Here is a 14,791-nt window from a genome sequence, read left to right on the forward strand (position 1 = left end):
ATTTCTCAGACTATCCAGCATTCATACTCCTTCACATGTAGCAATGTATGTCTTGTTGAGAGTGTTACATCCTGTTGTTTCAGAAAGTATTGTCCTGATGCCGGCAGATGACTTCAGGTCCCAGCCTATCTCATTTCCTCCTGAACAATTCTACTCCTCTTATTTTTGAGGGTTAGCGTATTGTATAAAATGGATAGGCCATTGCCTGGAGAAGTCAGGAAGAGAAGGAATTTGGGTTCCCTCCTCAGGGAATTTATTTTCCAGTGCATCGCAGAGGAATAGATGTGGAGGGAGCTGAGAGCAAGCATGGCAGGAGGGGTGCAAGCATGGTGGGGAAAAGTCGAATCAAAGGAGCAATATAAAAGGGAGCTCCAGTTAGGTATATTACTGCATCTAGGGACCAGGAGCCCTCTGTCTAGTGTCCTCTGTCTAGTTCTTTGCTTTCCTCTGTTCTCACATGCTCACTGAAGGCAGATAGGAGGCCACAGGGCAGTCTCCAGGAAGAGGCTGCCTTCCCCTCTAATCTAAACAAGAGATACTGGGTTGTATGCTAGGGAAAGTAAAAATAGATCCACACACTAATGAGTCTTGTTAGGGGTGCATGAGGAGCTTGAAGTGGAAAATGACATATATAGAGGGGTGAGCTTACCATTGGTAAGGTAGGTATCTACCTGGCAGGGCTACAGAATTTTCCTTGTCCCATGAAGAGAAGGAGTCACTGGACCTGGAGAATGGTTTGGTTCCAGGGGTCTGTGAGCTTTCTCTACACCCCATATCAGTATGATCACCAAGTTCCACTATTAGAAGTGGCATGTTTCTAATGGGCTCAGAGATCAAAGTGATATTAAGGTCCTTATTTATTGGCACAAACTGGAGCTCAGAAACACTCTCTTGGGGGTGGGAATGACAGATACAACAATTAGATTATTTCTTGAGGCAAAATGCTGGAAAAATTGACTACTGATTTTTCTCTTCAAGTTCCCCTTCCTTTGTCATCCTCTCCCCAACCCCTCCTTAAAAGAAGGGCTAATAGAAGGGCCCATCCCATTATTGATTCCCATCCTCTAGACCCAGCAAGGGCAAAAGATCTCTTTCCCCAGTAGGGGTGGTTGAGCAATGTGGCAAGGTGCAAGCAAGAATATAATAGCAAAAATTGAAAATAAGAGTCCAATCCACTACATCACAGTTTACTTATCTGCTGGTGGTGCTTGTCTTCTGAATAAGTATCGTAGACTTTCCACTGGGCCAAAGGTATATTGTTCCTCTGTTGTGACCTGTGGAGTTTTTAGAGGTAATTGTTTTAGTCTAGATAACTGCACCCAACTAGTGATCCCTCGTAATTTGGTGACAATGCATGTGGTTAAAATTATTTTATAGTGCCCCTTCCATTTTGTTAATCGTTGTTCTTCAGGATCTCCTTCTTGGAAGTCTTAAGAACTTGATCTCCAGGGTTAACTTGTGAAGGGGGCTTCCCCTCCTATTGTATTTGTGGTGGGAGGTGGCAGTGTCTTATTGGCATAACCCGAGAATCCCTCCTGAACTTGCCCCAGATTGATAATATATCATAAGATCCAACTCACTTCTTTATGTAGTAGAATGTCAGTAGAAAGAAAGGCTTTCCTTAGATCATCTCAAATGGGCTAAGCTGAAGATTACTCCTTGGGGTGGATGCATTCTGAGAAGTCAAAGTGAAGTGAAAGTCGATCAGTCGTGTCCAACTCTTTGCAACACCAAGGACTAAACAGTCCATGGAATTCTCCAGGCCAGAATACTGGAGTGGGTAGCATTTCCCTTCTCCAGGGTTTTTTTTTTGCAACCCAGGAATTGAACCTAGGTCTTCCGAATTGCAGGCAGATTCTTTAACAGCTGAGCCACAAGGGAATTGAATTGGTCCAATGCTCATGTGTAGTTCATAACATATCCCTAGGGCTGCCAAGATTCCCTGTGTGATCTTTGCTACAAAAGAGGGCCTATTATCACTCTGGAGGGATTTTGGAAGGCAAAACAGAGGAGGTTTTTCCTTTTGCAGGGACTTACAAACTTGAGAACAGTATGTAAAGGCAAAAAGAAGGACACTGAAAGGTGAACTCCCCAGGTAGGTAGGTGCCCAATATGCTACTGGAGATCACGGGAGAAATAACTCCAGAAAGAATGAAGGGATGGAGCCAAAGCAAAAGCAACACCCAGTTGTGGATGTGACTGATGATAGAAGCAGGGTCAAATGCTGTAAAGAGCAATATTGCAAAGGAACCTGGAATGTTAGGTCCGTGAATCAAGGCAAATTGGAAGTGGTCAAACAGTAGATGGCAAGAGTGACCATCAACCCTTTTTGGAATCAGCGAACTAAGATGGACTGGAATGGAGGAATTTAACTCAGATGACCATTATATCTACTACTGTGGGCAAGAATCCCTTGGAAGAAATGGAGTAGCCATCATAGTCAAAAAAAGAGTCCAAAATGCAGTACGTGGATGCACTGTCCACAATGACAGAATGATCTCTGTTAGTTTCCAAGGCAAACCATACAGTATCATGGTAATCCAAGTCTATGCCCTGACCAGTAACACTGAAGAAGCTGAAGTTGAACAGTTCTCACTCACCTCGAGCCAGACATCCTGGAATGTGAAGTCAAGTGGACCTTAGGAAGCATCACTATGAACAAAGCAAGTGAAGGTGATGGAATTCCAGTTGAGCTATTTCAAATCCTCAAAGGTGATGCTGTGAAAGTGCTGCACTTGATATGCCAGCAAATTTGGAAAACTCAGCAGTGACCACAGGACTGGAAAAGGTCAGTTTTCATTCCAATCCCAAAGAAAGACAATGCCAAAGAATGCTCGAACTACCACACAATTTCACTCATCTCACATGCTAGCAAAGTAATGCTCGAAATTCTCCAAGCCAGGCTTCAGCAACACATGATCCGTGAACTTCCAGATGTTCAAGCTGGTTTTAGAAAAGGCAGAGGAACCAGAGATCAAATTGCCAACATCTGATGGATCATCAAAAAAGCAAGCGAGTTCAAGAAAAGCATCTGTTTCTGCTTTATTGACTATGCCAAAGCCTTTGACTGTGTTCAGCACAGTTTATTCTCTCAGTCCTGTTCAACTCTTTACAACCCCATGAACTGCAGCATGCCAGGCCTCCCTGTCCATCACCAACTCAGGGAGCCTACACAAACTCATGTCCATTGAGTCAGTGATGTCATCCAACCATCTCATCCACTGTCGTCCCCTTCTCCTCCTGCCATCAATCTTTCCCAGCATCAGGGTCTTTTCCAATGCGTCAGCTCTTCACATCAGGTGGTCAAAGTATGGGAGTTTCAGCTTCAACATCAGTCCTTCCAATGAACACCCAGGACTGATCTCCTTTAGGATGAACTGGTTGGATCTCCTTGCAGTCCAAGGGACTCTTAAGAGTATTCTCCAACACCACAGTTCAAAACATCAATTCTTCGGTGCTCTGCTTTCTTTATAGTCCAAATCTCACATCCATACATGACTACTGGAAAAACCATAGCCTTGACTAGAGGGACCTTTGCTGGGAAAATAATGTCTCTGCTTTATAATATGCTGTCTAGGTTGGTCATAACTTTCCTTCCAAGGAGTAAGATTCTTTTAGTTTTATGGCTGCAATCTTTGGCTGTGTGGATCACAACAAACTGTGGAAAATTCTGAAAGAGATGGGAATACCAGACCACCTGACCTGCCTCTTGAGAAACCTGTATGTAAGTCAGGAAGCAACAGTTAGAACTGGACATGGAACAACAGACTGGTTCAAAACAGGAAAAGGAGTACGTCAAGCCTATATATTGTCACCCTACTTATTTAACTTATATGCAGAGTACATCATGAGAAACGCTGGGCTAGAAGAAGCACAAGCTGGAATCAAGACTGCTAGGAGAAATATCAATAACCTCAGATACTCAGATGGCATCACCCTGATGGGAGAAAGTAGAAAAGAACTAAAGAGCCTCTTGATGAAAGTGAAAGAAGAGAGTGAAAAATTTGACTTAAAGCTCAACATTCAGAAAACTAAGATCATGGCATCCAGTCCCATCATTTCGTGGCAAATAGTTGGGGAAATAGTGGAAACAATGGCTGACTATTTTGGGGGGCTCCAAAATCACTGCAGATGGTGATTGCAGCCTGAAATTAAAAGACACTTACTCCTTGGAAGGAAAGTTATGACCAACCTAGACAGCATATTATAAAGCAGAGACATTACTTTGTCAACCATGGTCTGTCTATTCAAGGCTATGCTTTTTCCAGTAGTCATGTATGGATGTGAGAGTTGGACTATGAAGAAAGCTGATCACCGAAGAATTGATGCTTTTGAACTTTGGTGTTGGAGCAGACTCTTGAGAGTCCCTGGACTGCAAGCAGATTCAATCAGTACATCCTAAAGATCAGTTCTGGGTGTTCATTGGAAGGACTGATGTTGAAGCTGAAACTCCAATACTTTGGCCACCTGATGTGAAGAGCTGACTCACTTGAAAAGACCCTGATGCTGGGAAAGATTGACGGCAGGAGGAGAAGGGGACGACAGAGGATGAGATGGTTGGATGGCATCACCAACTCAATGGACATGAGTTTGTTTAGGCACTGGGAGTTGGTGATGGACAGGCATGGTGTGGCAAAGAGTCGGACATGACTGAGTGTCTGAACTGAACTGAACAGACTTGAGATGCTTTTTCACATCCCGTGGGGAAAGCTAGAACTCAACCCATGAAGGTGTCAACAAGTACCAGGAGATATCTGAATCCTGATTGTGGAGTTATTTGGGTGGAATCTAACTGCCAATCATCCCGAGTATGTCCCTCAGTGTGAAGTGATTTGAGTAACCAGGAGGGGATTGGGTGAGCCTGCAAGTTATTATGGGCAACAAGTCACAGGCAGGAGTCACTTGTTTTACTGTTCCCTTAAGTCCCTTCCCTGAAAAGGTCTTTTGCCCCAAGTCCCCTTGTGAATCTGCCATATAGTGGGGGGCATCATGCAAACTCCTGGGAGCTTACACTTTTGGGCCTCAGGGATGAGCAGCCTGTCATCCTTCATATACCAGCTGATGTTTCTTTTCTCATAGCCCCATTGTTTAGCCTTTTCTTGTTACTGTGAAGAATCCTGAGGAAGATTAGGGAGCCCCGGAGACCAATTACAGAGGCTATGATTTGCTCAGGCTCCAGTAATCAACCAAGCTGCCTGTTCTGGAGTTTGATCAACTTTGCTGTTTCCTTGGCTTCCAAACTGCCCATCTTCTGATGGCCCCTATAGTGGACTACCTGTGTCAGGAGCCACATGGCTTCTAAATAGGGCCAGGATTAAATCCTTCAATTTTATGGAAGAATTTCTAGCAGCTCACATTCCTCTTTCCAAATGACAGCAAGAACATGTAACACATGGAACTCACATTTAGAGTCAGAATACATTTTAATTTCTTATTATACCTTAGTTGCAGCACTCTCATTAACGCAATCAGCTTGGCTTTCTGGACCGAGATCTAGGGTGGCAAGACCTTGGCTTCTGTGACTTTAATTAGACTTAGTATAGCATACCCTGCCTTTTCAGGTTTCCATTTCTACAAATCTGCTCCTGTCAGTAAACCACTCTACCTCAATGCTGTTAAGAGGTTCATCTAGCAGATCAGACCTGCTGGAGTAAGTGTAATCTATGGTCTCTGTACACTGATGCAATAAATCTTCATTCTTAAGAGCTGGAAGAAGAGTTGCAGGGTTCAAAGTGTGACGCACCTTTAAGGTAACATCAGGGGTGTTCATTAGGAGAGGCTGCTGTTTAGTTAACCTTCCCCCAGCCAACCAATGATGTCCTTTGACTTCCAGCACAGATTGCTATCTAATGAGGGGTTAGCACATCCAAGTGTTGTCCCAGAGTGAGCTTAGAAGCCTCATAAACCAATACGGTTGTGGCTACTACTGCTCTCAGGCAGCTGGGCCATCTCAGGGCCACTGAGTCCAGTTGTTTTGCAAAGTAAGCCATGGTTTCTGATCTGGCCCCTGCTTCAGGGTTAGAACTCCCAGGGCTATTCCTGATTTCTCATGAATGTACAGGGTAAAGGATTTGTCTAATTTTGGAAGCCCCAGTGCTGGTCATCTACTCAGTTCAGTCTTTAGAGTCTTGAAGGCCCACTATTGATCCCCCCTTCCAACTGAAGGAGGGGTTCCCTTTCTTCTCCCTTTAGAGCCACATATAAAGGCTTTGCTATAAGGCCATAATCTGGAATACAGTTACAACAGAATCCAGCCATCCTTGGCAAGCCTTGGAATTGCCTTCATGTGGTTAGAAGTGGTAATGCACTACTTGTTATTTTCACAAATCTATGGCCAGGGCTCGAGCTCCTGGGATCAAAATAAATTCTAAATACTGAGCCCTTCATGTGAGGCCAGAGTCTTGGTTAGGGAGACTTACTATCCCCTTTCTCAGAAAATTTAGGACCTTAAGAATATTCTGATGTGACTCTTCTGTCTCACTACTTCTCAGTAGGTCATCAACATACTGTAACAGTTCCATTTTTCAGGCTCAGTTCCCCACTTCCTTTGCCAATGTGTTTCCAAAAAAGTGGAAGTTATACACAAAACCCAATGGAAGTATTGTCCAACTTCACTGAGTATCCTCCAGAATGTCAGTGTCCATCCACTCAAAGTCAAAGAGATATTGTGGATCTCGATGTTGCTGTAGGGGAACACAGAAAAATGCATCTTAAGGCCCAACACAGAGAAATACTGAGCATCCCCTGGCACCTGGGTGAGTAGGGTGCATGGGTTTGGCACCACTGGGTGAATAGGGATGAATATTTCATTCACTGCCCATAAGTCCTGCACAAACCAAGCTTTTTGGATGAGGAGAATTGGAGTGCTGGAAGGAGACTAGGACTGAATGAGTTCATGTTTGAGAAATTTAGTGAGCAGTGGTTGGATTCCCTCAGGACTTCAGGCTTTATAGGGTACTTCCTTTTCTAGGGATATTTCTCCTGGGCTTTAATCTTACTTCTGTCAGGGAAATATGCTTTCCTCTTTCTGACACTAAATTAACCCAAACCACTGGATCCACTTGTTCTCTAATTTGGTGGAAATATCTCATTGATCAGCAGACAGGTCATCTGAGGTCTAATAGATGAATTCCAAGGAACAGATGTATTCTTTGTTCTGGTTTCCTGCTTTCTTGAACTTCCCCTTGTCTTAAGAAAATACTGACTCCTAATTTATTTACTTCTTCTCTTCAAAGGAGGGGTGGAGGGCATTGTCATATACAAAAAGGGAACGAGTAGTAATAACAGACCTGATTCCCAGGTGAGTGGAGATGTAAACCACCTTATCTGAGGTCATCCATCAGTTCCCATCACAGGACATTCAGGGTTGCAGAGGGGGCATGCTAGCCAGGTCAGAACAGAGAGGCAGCTCCAGTGTCTTACAAGGAAATTTAGTTCTACCTGCCACATCAAAGATGACCCAAGGCTCTGCTAGAGTGATGAGGGTGGACTAGTAGGATCTCCTGCCAGGTGGGTACTCAGCCAGTCAGCCACAGTGCTGGCATCTCTCATCCAGAGATTCACCTGGAATGAAGCCGGCCTTGGTTGTTCTTCAGGCATCAACAGGAGGACGCTAAAGACATTCCCTCTGCCACTGTCCCTCCTTCTGACAAAAGGGGCCCTGATTCCAACCTAGGCAATTTCTTGACTGTCCATCTGGTGTTGGCTTCCTAGGGTCCCCTTGGGTGGATCAAAGAAGTCAAAAGCTTCACTTTCATTATTAACCTCATATCTTTGTTGGCCTCTTCTGTTAAGTCTGGGATACTAAGGATTCCCTAGTGGCTCAGAGGTAAAAATCCTCCTGCCAATGTAGGAGGCTTGGTTTGATCACTGAATCAGGAAGACTCCCCTGGAGAAGGAAATGGCAACCCACTCCAGTATTCTTGCCTGGGAAATCTTATGGGATCTCAAAACTCAGACACCACTTGGCAACTAAACCACCACCCATAGGAGTAATGTCAGTCAGTTCAGTTCAGTTCAGTCTCTCAGTTCTGTCCAACGCTTTGCAACCCCATGGACTGCAGCACACTAGGCCTCCCTGTCCATCATCAGCTCCCGGAGCTTGCTCAAACTCATGTCCATTGAGTCGGTGATGCCACCTAATCATCTCATCCTCTGTCGTCCCCTTCTTCTCCCACCTTCAATCTTTCCCAGCACCACGGTCTTTTCCAATGAGTCAGTTCTTCACATCAGGTAGCCAAAGTATTGGAGTTTCAGCTTCAGCATCAGTCCTTCCAATAAATATTCATGACTGATTTCCTTTAGGATGAACTGGTAGGAGTAATACAATGTTCTTCTATTAAATCTGGGTTATTATAGACTTTAAACGCTTCCTCTGCCAAGACTGAAAACAGGGTTTGGGCCCAGCCTTAATCTTTGGCAACTGTCTCCTGATATCAGGAGAGGCGTGGGTGATAAAATGCATGACCAATAGCCACCTCCCCTCTGCAGACTCAGGGTCTGTACTGGTGGCTTTCCTAAAGGCCTCTGTCACCTGACTCAGGAAGACCACCAGATTTTCATCCTCTTGTGTAATTTCTCCAATCTTCTCATAATTTACCAGCTTTACCAAATACTTTCCCATTCCTTCTGATAAACAAGTAATATAGTGTCTCATCCTGGCCTGACCTGCATGATACTTGTAAATCCCAATGTGGGTTGGTGTCTGGAATGGCATCACTACCCATCTGATAAACCTGGTGGTGTGGATTGGTGGCTAGTAGGCTATCAGTGTATCCCCTGGCCTTCCCGAAAAGGAAGTATGCATTCCTTGTGACCCCGGGTGTACCAGTGGGCCAGAACAACTGTGACATCATGTTAGGTCAGGAAGAATGTTACCCTAGGCTGATAGATCTGTTCCTGAACTTGTCAGGATTCTTAAGAACCTGTCAGACCTCTCCTTGTAGACTCTACATCAAAAAGGGGTCATGTACCCTAGTAATCCCTCTGTTCCCATCAGCTACCTCACAGAGAGTATAGCTTGTGGGATAAAAGTGGGGGCTAACTTTGAATCTGATTGGAGCCCCACTGGGACCACCACTGGGAGCTCTGATGTGAAGATTTCTGGTTTAACACAGTTAGGTGGGGGCTCTGGTACTGAAGATGATGTTAAAGGGGAAGGAGTGGGGGCTTGAGAAAGAGGCTCATGTACCGATGGCCAGCTGGTGATTGAAGAAGGGGGTCCATGAAGAAATCTGGTTCTGAATCTTTTGGGGATGAGACAGAAATAGAGGCCACACACACATGACAGGAGCCCTCAGACTCAGGTCCTGATAAAGCTTCATGAAGGCCTACAGGTAATGGATCTCTTCCCAGTTTTGAGACCACTTGCAAATCAGGTCCAGTTGTAAAATGGTATTAAAATTAAGCAATCCATTTTGGGCCACTTTTCCACTTAGGGCATATTAGGTCCAAGTTATACAACAAAATAAAAGGAGCTTGTTCCTTTTTGAGCCATCTAACTTCTTGTTAGATGTTAGACTTCTTGTCTGACTTGTTAAGGACGCAACCCAAGGGGGCCTCTTTGGGGATTCCTGGGGTATTTCCCATTTCTCTGCTTCTGACAATCCATGATTAATGGTTCAGAAGGAGAAGGGAGACCCGAGACCATGCGAAAACAATAATTATCTGATCACTTCTGGTCCCAAAAACTGAAGAAGGGAATGCAGGAGTGAAAGGCTAGGGAGGACAGAGAGGGAGCCTGTGGAGACTCAAGGTGTCATCACCAGAGGAGTTCCACTATTGTCTCAACTTTGTGCCATGTCCAAGTCTCCCTCCTTTCTGACTGAAAAACAATGAATCAGGTGCCTGAGGAGGCAGGTGCATAAAGGAAAAACTGGGACTGACTGAGAAGTCTGTGAGGGAACGGGCCCAAGTATTATCTAAATGGTCTTCACAGAGGTAACTGTGAGAGTTTCTAGGGTAAAAGAGCTGAAGAGAAAAATGCCAAAGGTGATCAGAGAACTGTCCTATTGGCAGGTGAGAGGGTAGACAAGGAAAACATCAGGAGGAGGAAATGTAGAGGCCACTGTTTCCCCATCTATTTGCCATGATCTTAGTTTTCTGAATGTTGAGATTTAAGCCAACTTTTTCACTCCCCTCTTACACTTTCATCAAGAGGCTCTTTAGTTCTTCTTCGCTTTCTCCCATAAGGGTGGTGTCATCTGCATATCTGAGGTTATTGATATTTCCTCCGGCGATCTTGATTCCAGCTTGTGCTTCTTCTAGACCAGAATTTCTCATGATGTACTCTGCATATAAGTTAAATAAGCAGGGTGACAATATACATCCTTGACGTACTCTTTTCCTGATTTGGAACCAGTCTGTTGTTCCATGTTCAGTTCTAACTGTTGCTTCTTGACCGGCATACAGATTTCTCAAGAGGCAGATCAGGTGGTCTGGTATTCCCATGTCTTTAAGAATTTTCCACAGTTTGTAGTGATCCACTCAGTTAAAGGCTTTGGCATAGTCAATAAAGCAGAAATAAATGTTTTTCTAAACTCTTGCTTTTTCGATAATCCAATGGATGTTGGCAATTTGATCTCTGGTTTCTCTGCCTTTTCTGAATCCAGCTTGAACATCTGGAAGTTCACAGTTCACATACTGTTGAAGCCTGGCTTGGAGAATTTTGAGCATTACTTTACTAGCATGTGAGATGAGTGCAATTGTGCGGTAGTTTGAGCATTCTTTTGGCATCCTAAATTACTGCAGATGGTGACTGCAGCCATGAAATTAAAAGACGCTTACTCTTTGGAAGAAAAGTTATGACCAACCTATACAGCATATTAAAAAGCAGAGACATTACTTTGTCCACAAATGTCTGTCTAGTCAAGGCTATGGTTTTTCCAGTAGTCATGTATGGGTGTGAGAGCTGGACTATAAAGAAAGCTGAGTGCTGAAGAACTGATGTTTTTGAACTGTGGTGCTGGAGAAGACTCTTGAGAGTCCCTTGGACTGCAAGCAGATCCAACCAGTCCATCTTAAAGGAGATCAGTCCTGAATATTCATTGGAAGGACTGATGCTGAAGCTGAAACTCCAATACTTTGGCCACCTTATGTGAAGAACTGACTCATTGGAAAAGATCCTGATGCTGGGAAAGATTGAAGGCAGGAGGAGAAGGGAACGATAGAGGATGAGATGGTTGAATGGCATCACTGACTCAATGGACATGAGTGTGAGTAAATTCTGGGATTTGGTGATGGAGAGGGAGTCCTGGCGTGCGGCAGTCCATGGGATAGCAAAGAGTTGAACACGACAGAGCGACTGAACTTAACTGAATGTAGAGGCCATGCCAGGAGGGGTCTTCAGGATGGAGGAGGGTTCAGATATAAAGAGAGAAAGAAAAAGAAGAAATGGGGTGGGGGGTGGCTGTAGTTTCACACACCCTCCCCACCCCCTGGGTGTCTACTCAGATAGTTCCAACTTGTGGTCTCTTCCACAAGGGACAGGGGAAGGGTACCCTCCCTCCACCACCCCCTTTCTTTGGTGATCAGCCCTAGAAACCAGTGACGGTGAGCTTTAAACCAGCAAGACTGTTACCCCTGATTGGGACTTTAACCGAGTAAAGAGTTGTTGAGAAGTTTGTGACGACCAAACTTCCAACACTACACAATAGTAGACTTGAATCTCTGTGGTTCTCAGAAACCTCCCATCAAGGAGACCCCTCTGGACCCTGATCTGCAAGGTCCCATGAGCCTCTCCCATCTCTGTTACCCCTCAGGGTGAACCAGCGCTGGTCAGTGGGAGCGAGATCTCACAGGCTGGAAAGAGTGGTGCTGGAGATGTGGGCCATCCACTTTCTCAAAAGATGTGACAGAAAAGCAGAAGAGGAAAGAGAAAGGAGAAGTAGAAAGAGAGAGAAAGATTAGAAGAGCAAAAAGAGCAATGCAGAAGGGTAAGGTGTTGCTTGAATGAGGACCGGATGTCCCTCAAGAAGAGTACTTACCAAGTGCGATGATGCTGAAGCAAAAAAGTTAGGCTTGTTAGCACCGAGAAAGCTGCATTTAGCTATCTTGATGAGACCTCCCCTGTCTAAACCTGGATAAGGCCAAAGGCCCTGCTGTGCTGGCTGAGTGCCCACAAATTACATTATTGATCAGATAGAAACCGACAAAAGGCCAGAGGAGAATATGAAGGCAAGGCTTTACTGGGGCTTATGCTGCAGCATAAAGGAGCCAAAGCATGAGTCAGGAACCCAACCGTGGGCACTGGGTTCACTTAATGAGGTGAAGGGAGGCAGACGGATGGACGCGGCAGAGGGGGGCTTTGGCTGGGCCCCTGCCCCCTCCCCATCCCAGAGAGCGGTGGGCAGGTCACGGGCAATCTTCTGCTTTTGTGCAGGGCTGGTGAAGGTGGTGGAGGAGCTTGGAGGTTATGGTCACCCAGGAAGGTTATCAAGCACAAAGGCCATAAAGTCCCCAGTTACTTATTAGCCACAACCTTCCAGAGGTCTCATGCGGGGGGCACAGATTTTTCCTCTTGGTCTGTTTGAAGTCATCAGCCTGCTGTATTTTGGTAGGTGTTGTCCAAGTGCATTTGTTCAGGCAAATTCCTGGCTTTCAGCTTCCCCTGGTTTAAGAAAGTGTTGTTTGGGTGCAAGTGTGTGGGCAATGACATCCTGTTGTTTTAGGAGGTTTTGTCCAGGTGCAGGTGGATATCCTCAGGTTCCAGCCGATGTCAAGAGAAAGAATCTATGCTCCTTATTGAAACCAAACATCCGAACACTTTCTCTTGTGATCCCCAGTAACCAGAGTGTAGAAACAATTAGATGTACCCATAGAGACTATCTGGGGGAGTCATTCACAGAAGTAGGGAACACTTTAGCATTTTTTCCTGGTGGGGGGGGCAGTATTGGGGCAGCAGCAGGCAGGTCCAGAATGTGGAATGCAGCAGCCTAACAACTTCTACCTGGAACTGGTTTGAAGGTGGTTCTACCCTCTCAACCTCTGGTATAACACATCTATTTTGCAAAGACTGCTTCTGCAGCCTTCCTGTCAATCCGAGATCTCTTTTTTTCAAAAAATTTTTAATGTATTTATTTTTGGTTATGCTGTGTTTTCAGTTGTTGCTCCAGCTTTTCTCTAGTTGGGAGTAGTTGGGGCTACTCTCTAGCTGCCATGCATGAGCTTCTCACTGTTGCAGAGCACAGGCTGTAGTGCCTACCAGCTTCAGTAGTTGCAGCAGGTGGGCTCAATAGTTGGGGCTCCCAAACTCTGGAGCACAGGCTCAATAGTTGTGGTGCAGATGGCTTAGTTGCTCCAAGGCATGTAAGGTCTTCCCGGACCAGGGGTGGAACCATATTCCTTACCACTGAGCCACAAGGGAAGCCCTCTAAGATCTCTTTATCATCCATTTAATTCCCTTTTAGATTTTATAACTCCAACCAACTTCTATTCTTATATTTTGAGATCTTTACTAATATTTAAATATTCCCACTGAAATGTTTAAATATTCCCCACTGACGTCCCTCCTTTTGGTGAAAACACTGATGTATTCTTTTTGGTATAGGGGGAAATGCTGGTGAACTTGGGATGTCTGGGTACTAAAAGATCAAAGTACACTCTGAATGTCCTAACTGTTTTCTTGGCAACAGTCCTTGTGAGAATTTTAGTATTTTTCTGATAGTTGCTCGTGCATTTTGAAAGTAAACAAAGGTCTTTATTTTCACAGAGATTGTGATAAAATGATTAGATACTTTCTAATTTTTTTCTCATCAAAAACATTTTCCCAAATTGACTTAATTTAGAATGTTATTCAAAAAAAAAAAAAAGAATGTTATTCAAAGCCTATTATCCAGGCTTTGAAAATGAGAATGAGCAATCTGAATGGAAGGGCCTTTTTCTCACCAAAGGGTGGAGATTTGGCTAGATTTTCTCCCTTTGTTTCTCACAATTGAATACTGTTACACCTTCCAAAATCCTTATGCATGAACAGCAATTTCTGTACTTGTGTTTGCAGTTCTCATTGTTTCAAGACATTTCGTCTTTCCTTTCTTAGAGAAGATGTGTGATGTGTATATGTAAATATGTGATTTGGCTGATGATTAAATATTAGGTGTGGAGAAGGACTCACAAACTATCTCTGAAGCAAAATGTTAACATTTCCACTTCTGGAAACATTTCGGTGATCCTGAGTAGAGTCTCTATGTCCTAGTAGCAAGAAAGGCAGTTTTCAACTGTTATGTACAATCCAAACTGTTTTGAATCCTTTTGAGCTGTTTTTTTCCACTCCTGTGATGCTGCTGGTAAACTTGAAGGTGGTCAGTAATTCTTCATCAGTCCTTGCCTCCTCCATGGGTCTCTGTGGCCTCAAAAGGAAACTTCTACAAAAGGATGAGATACCTAGTGGTTAACCATTTACTTGGGTCATAGGCAGAGAACTCCTCTGCTCCCTGCTCCTCCCTCATTGCTTTTTATCACCAGTAGGGTCTCCTGAGTCTTCAGTGTAGTCAGCACCCAGAGAGACCTATTTCAATTCAACAAATATTTACTGAGTTGAATACATGTGTTAGCACTATTCCTGTTGCTGTGGGTACAGTGCAAAACAAAACTCATTTTCCTTGTCTATGCTCTCCTGACATTCCAGTGAAGAAGAAAGGCAATAAACTTGGAAGGAAGTTGTGTAAATATTGATGGGATGTTATAATAAGTAAGGTGGCCAGGAAAGGCCTTTGTGGGGAAATGACTTTTGAAAAGAGATTTGAGCCAAGTGAGTCATGTGAACATATGTAGGGGGTGGGGAATGGTCCTGGCT

At 44.4% G+C, this 14,791-nt stretch overlaps 1 pseudogene; it reads right to left on the reverse strand.

Moving 5' to 3' along the window:
* Nucleotides 1-415: 415 nt before the first annotated feature.
* On the reverse strand, nucleotides 416-1,048 carry LOC145540461 (uncharacterized; annotated as a pseudogene).
* Nucleotides 1,049-14,791: the final 13,743 nt, after the last annotated feature.

The sequence above is a fragment of the Giraffa tippelskirchi genome, chromosome 3 (assembly GCF_054371585.1).
Source record: "Giraffa tippelskirchi isolate mGirTip1 chromosome 3, T2T-mGirTip1v1.2.pri, whole genome shotgun sequence".
NCBI lineage: Eukaryota > Metazoa > Chordata > Mammalia > Artiodactyla > Giraffidae > Giraffa > Giraffa tippelskirchi.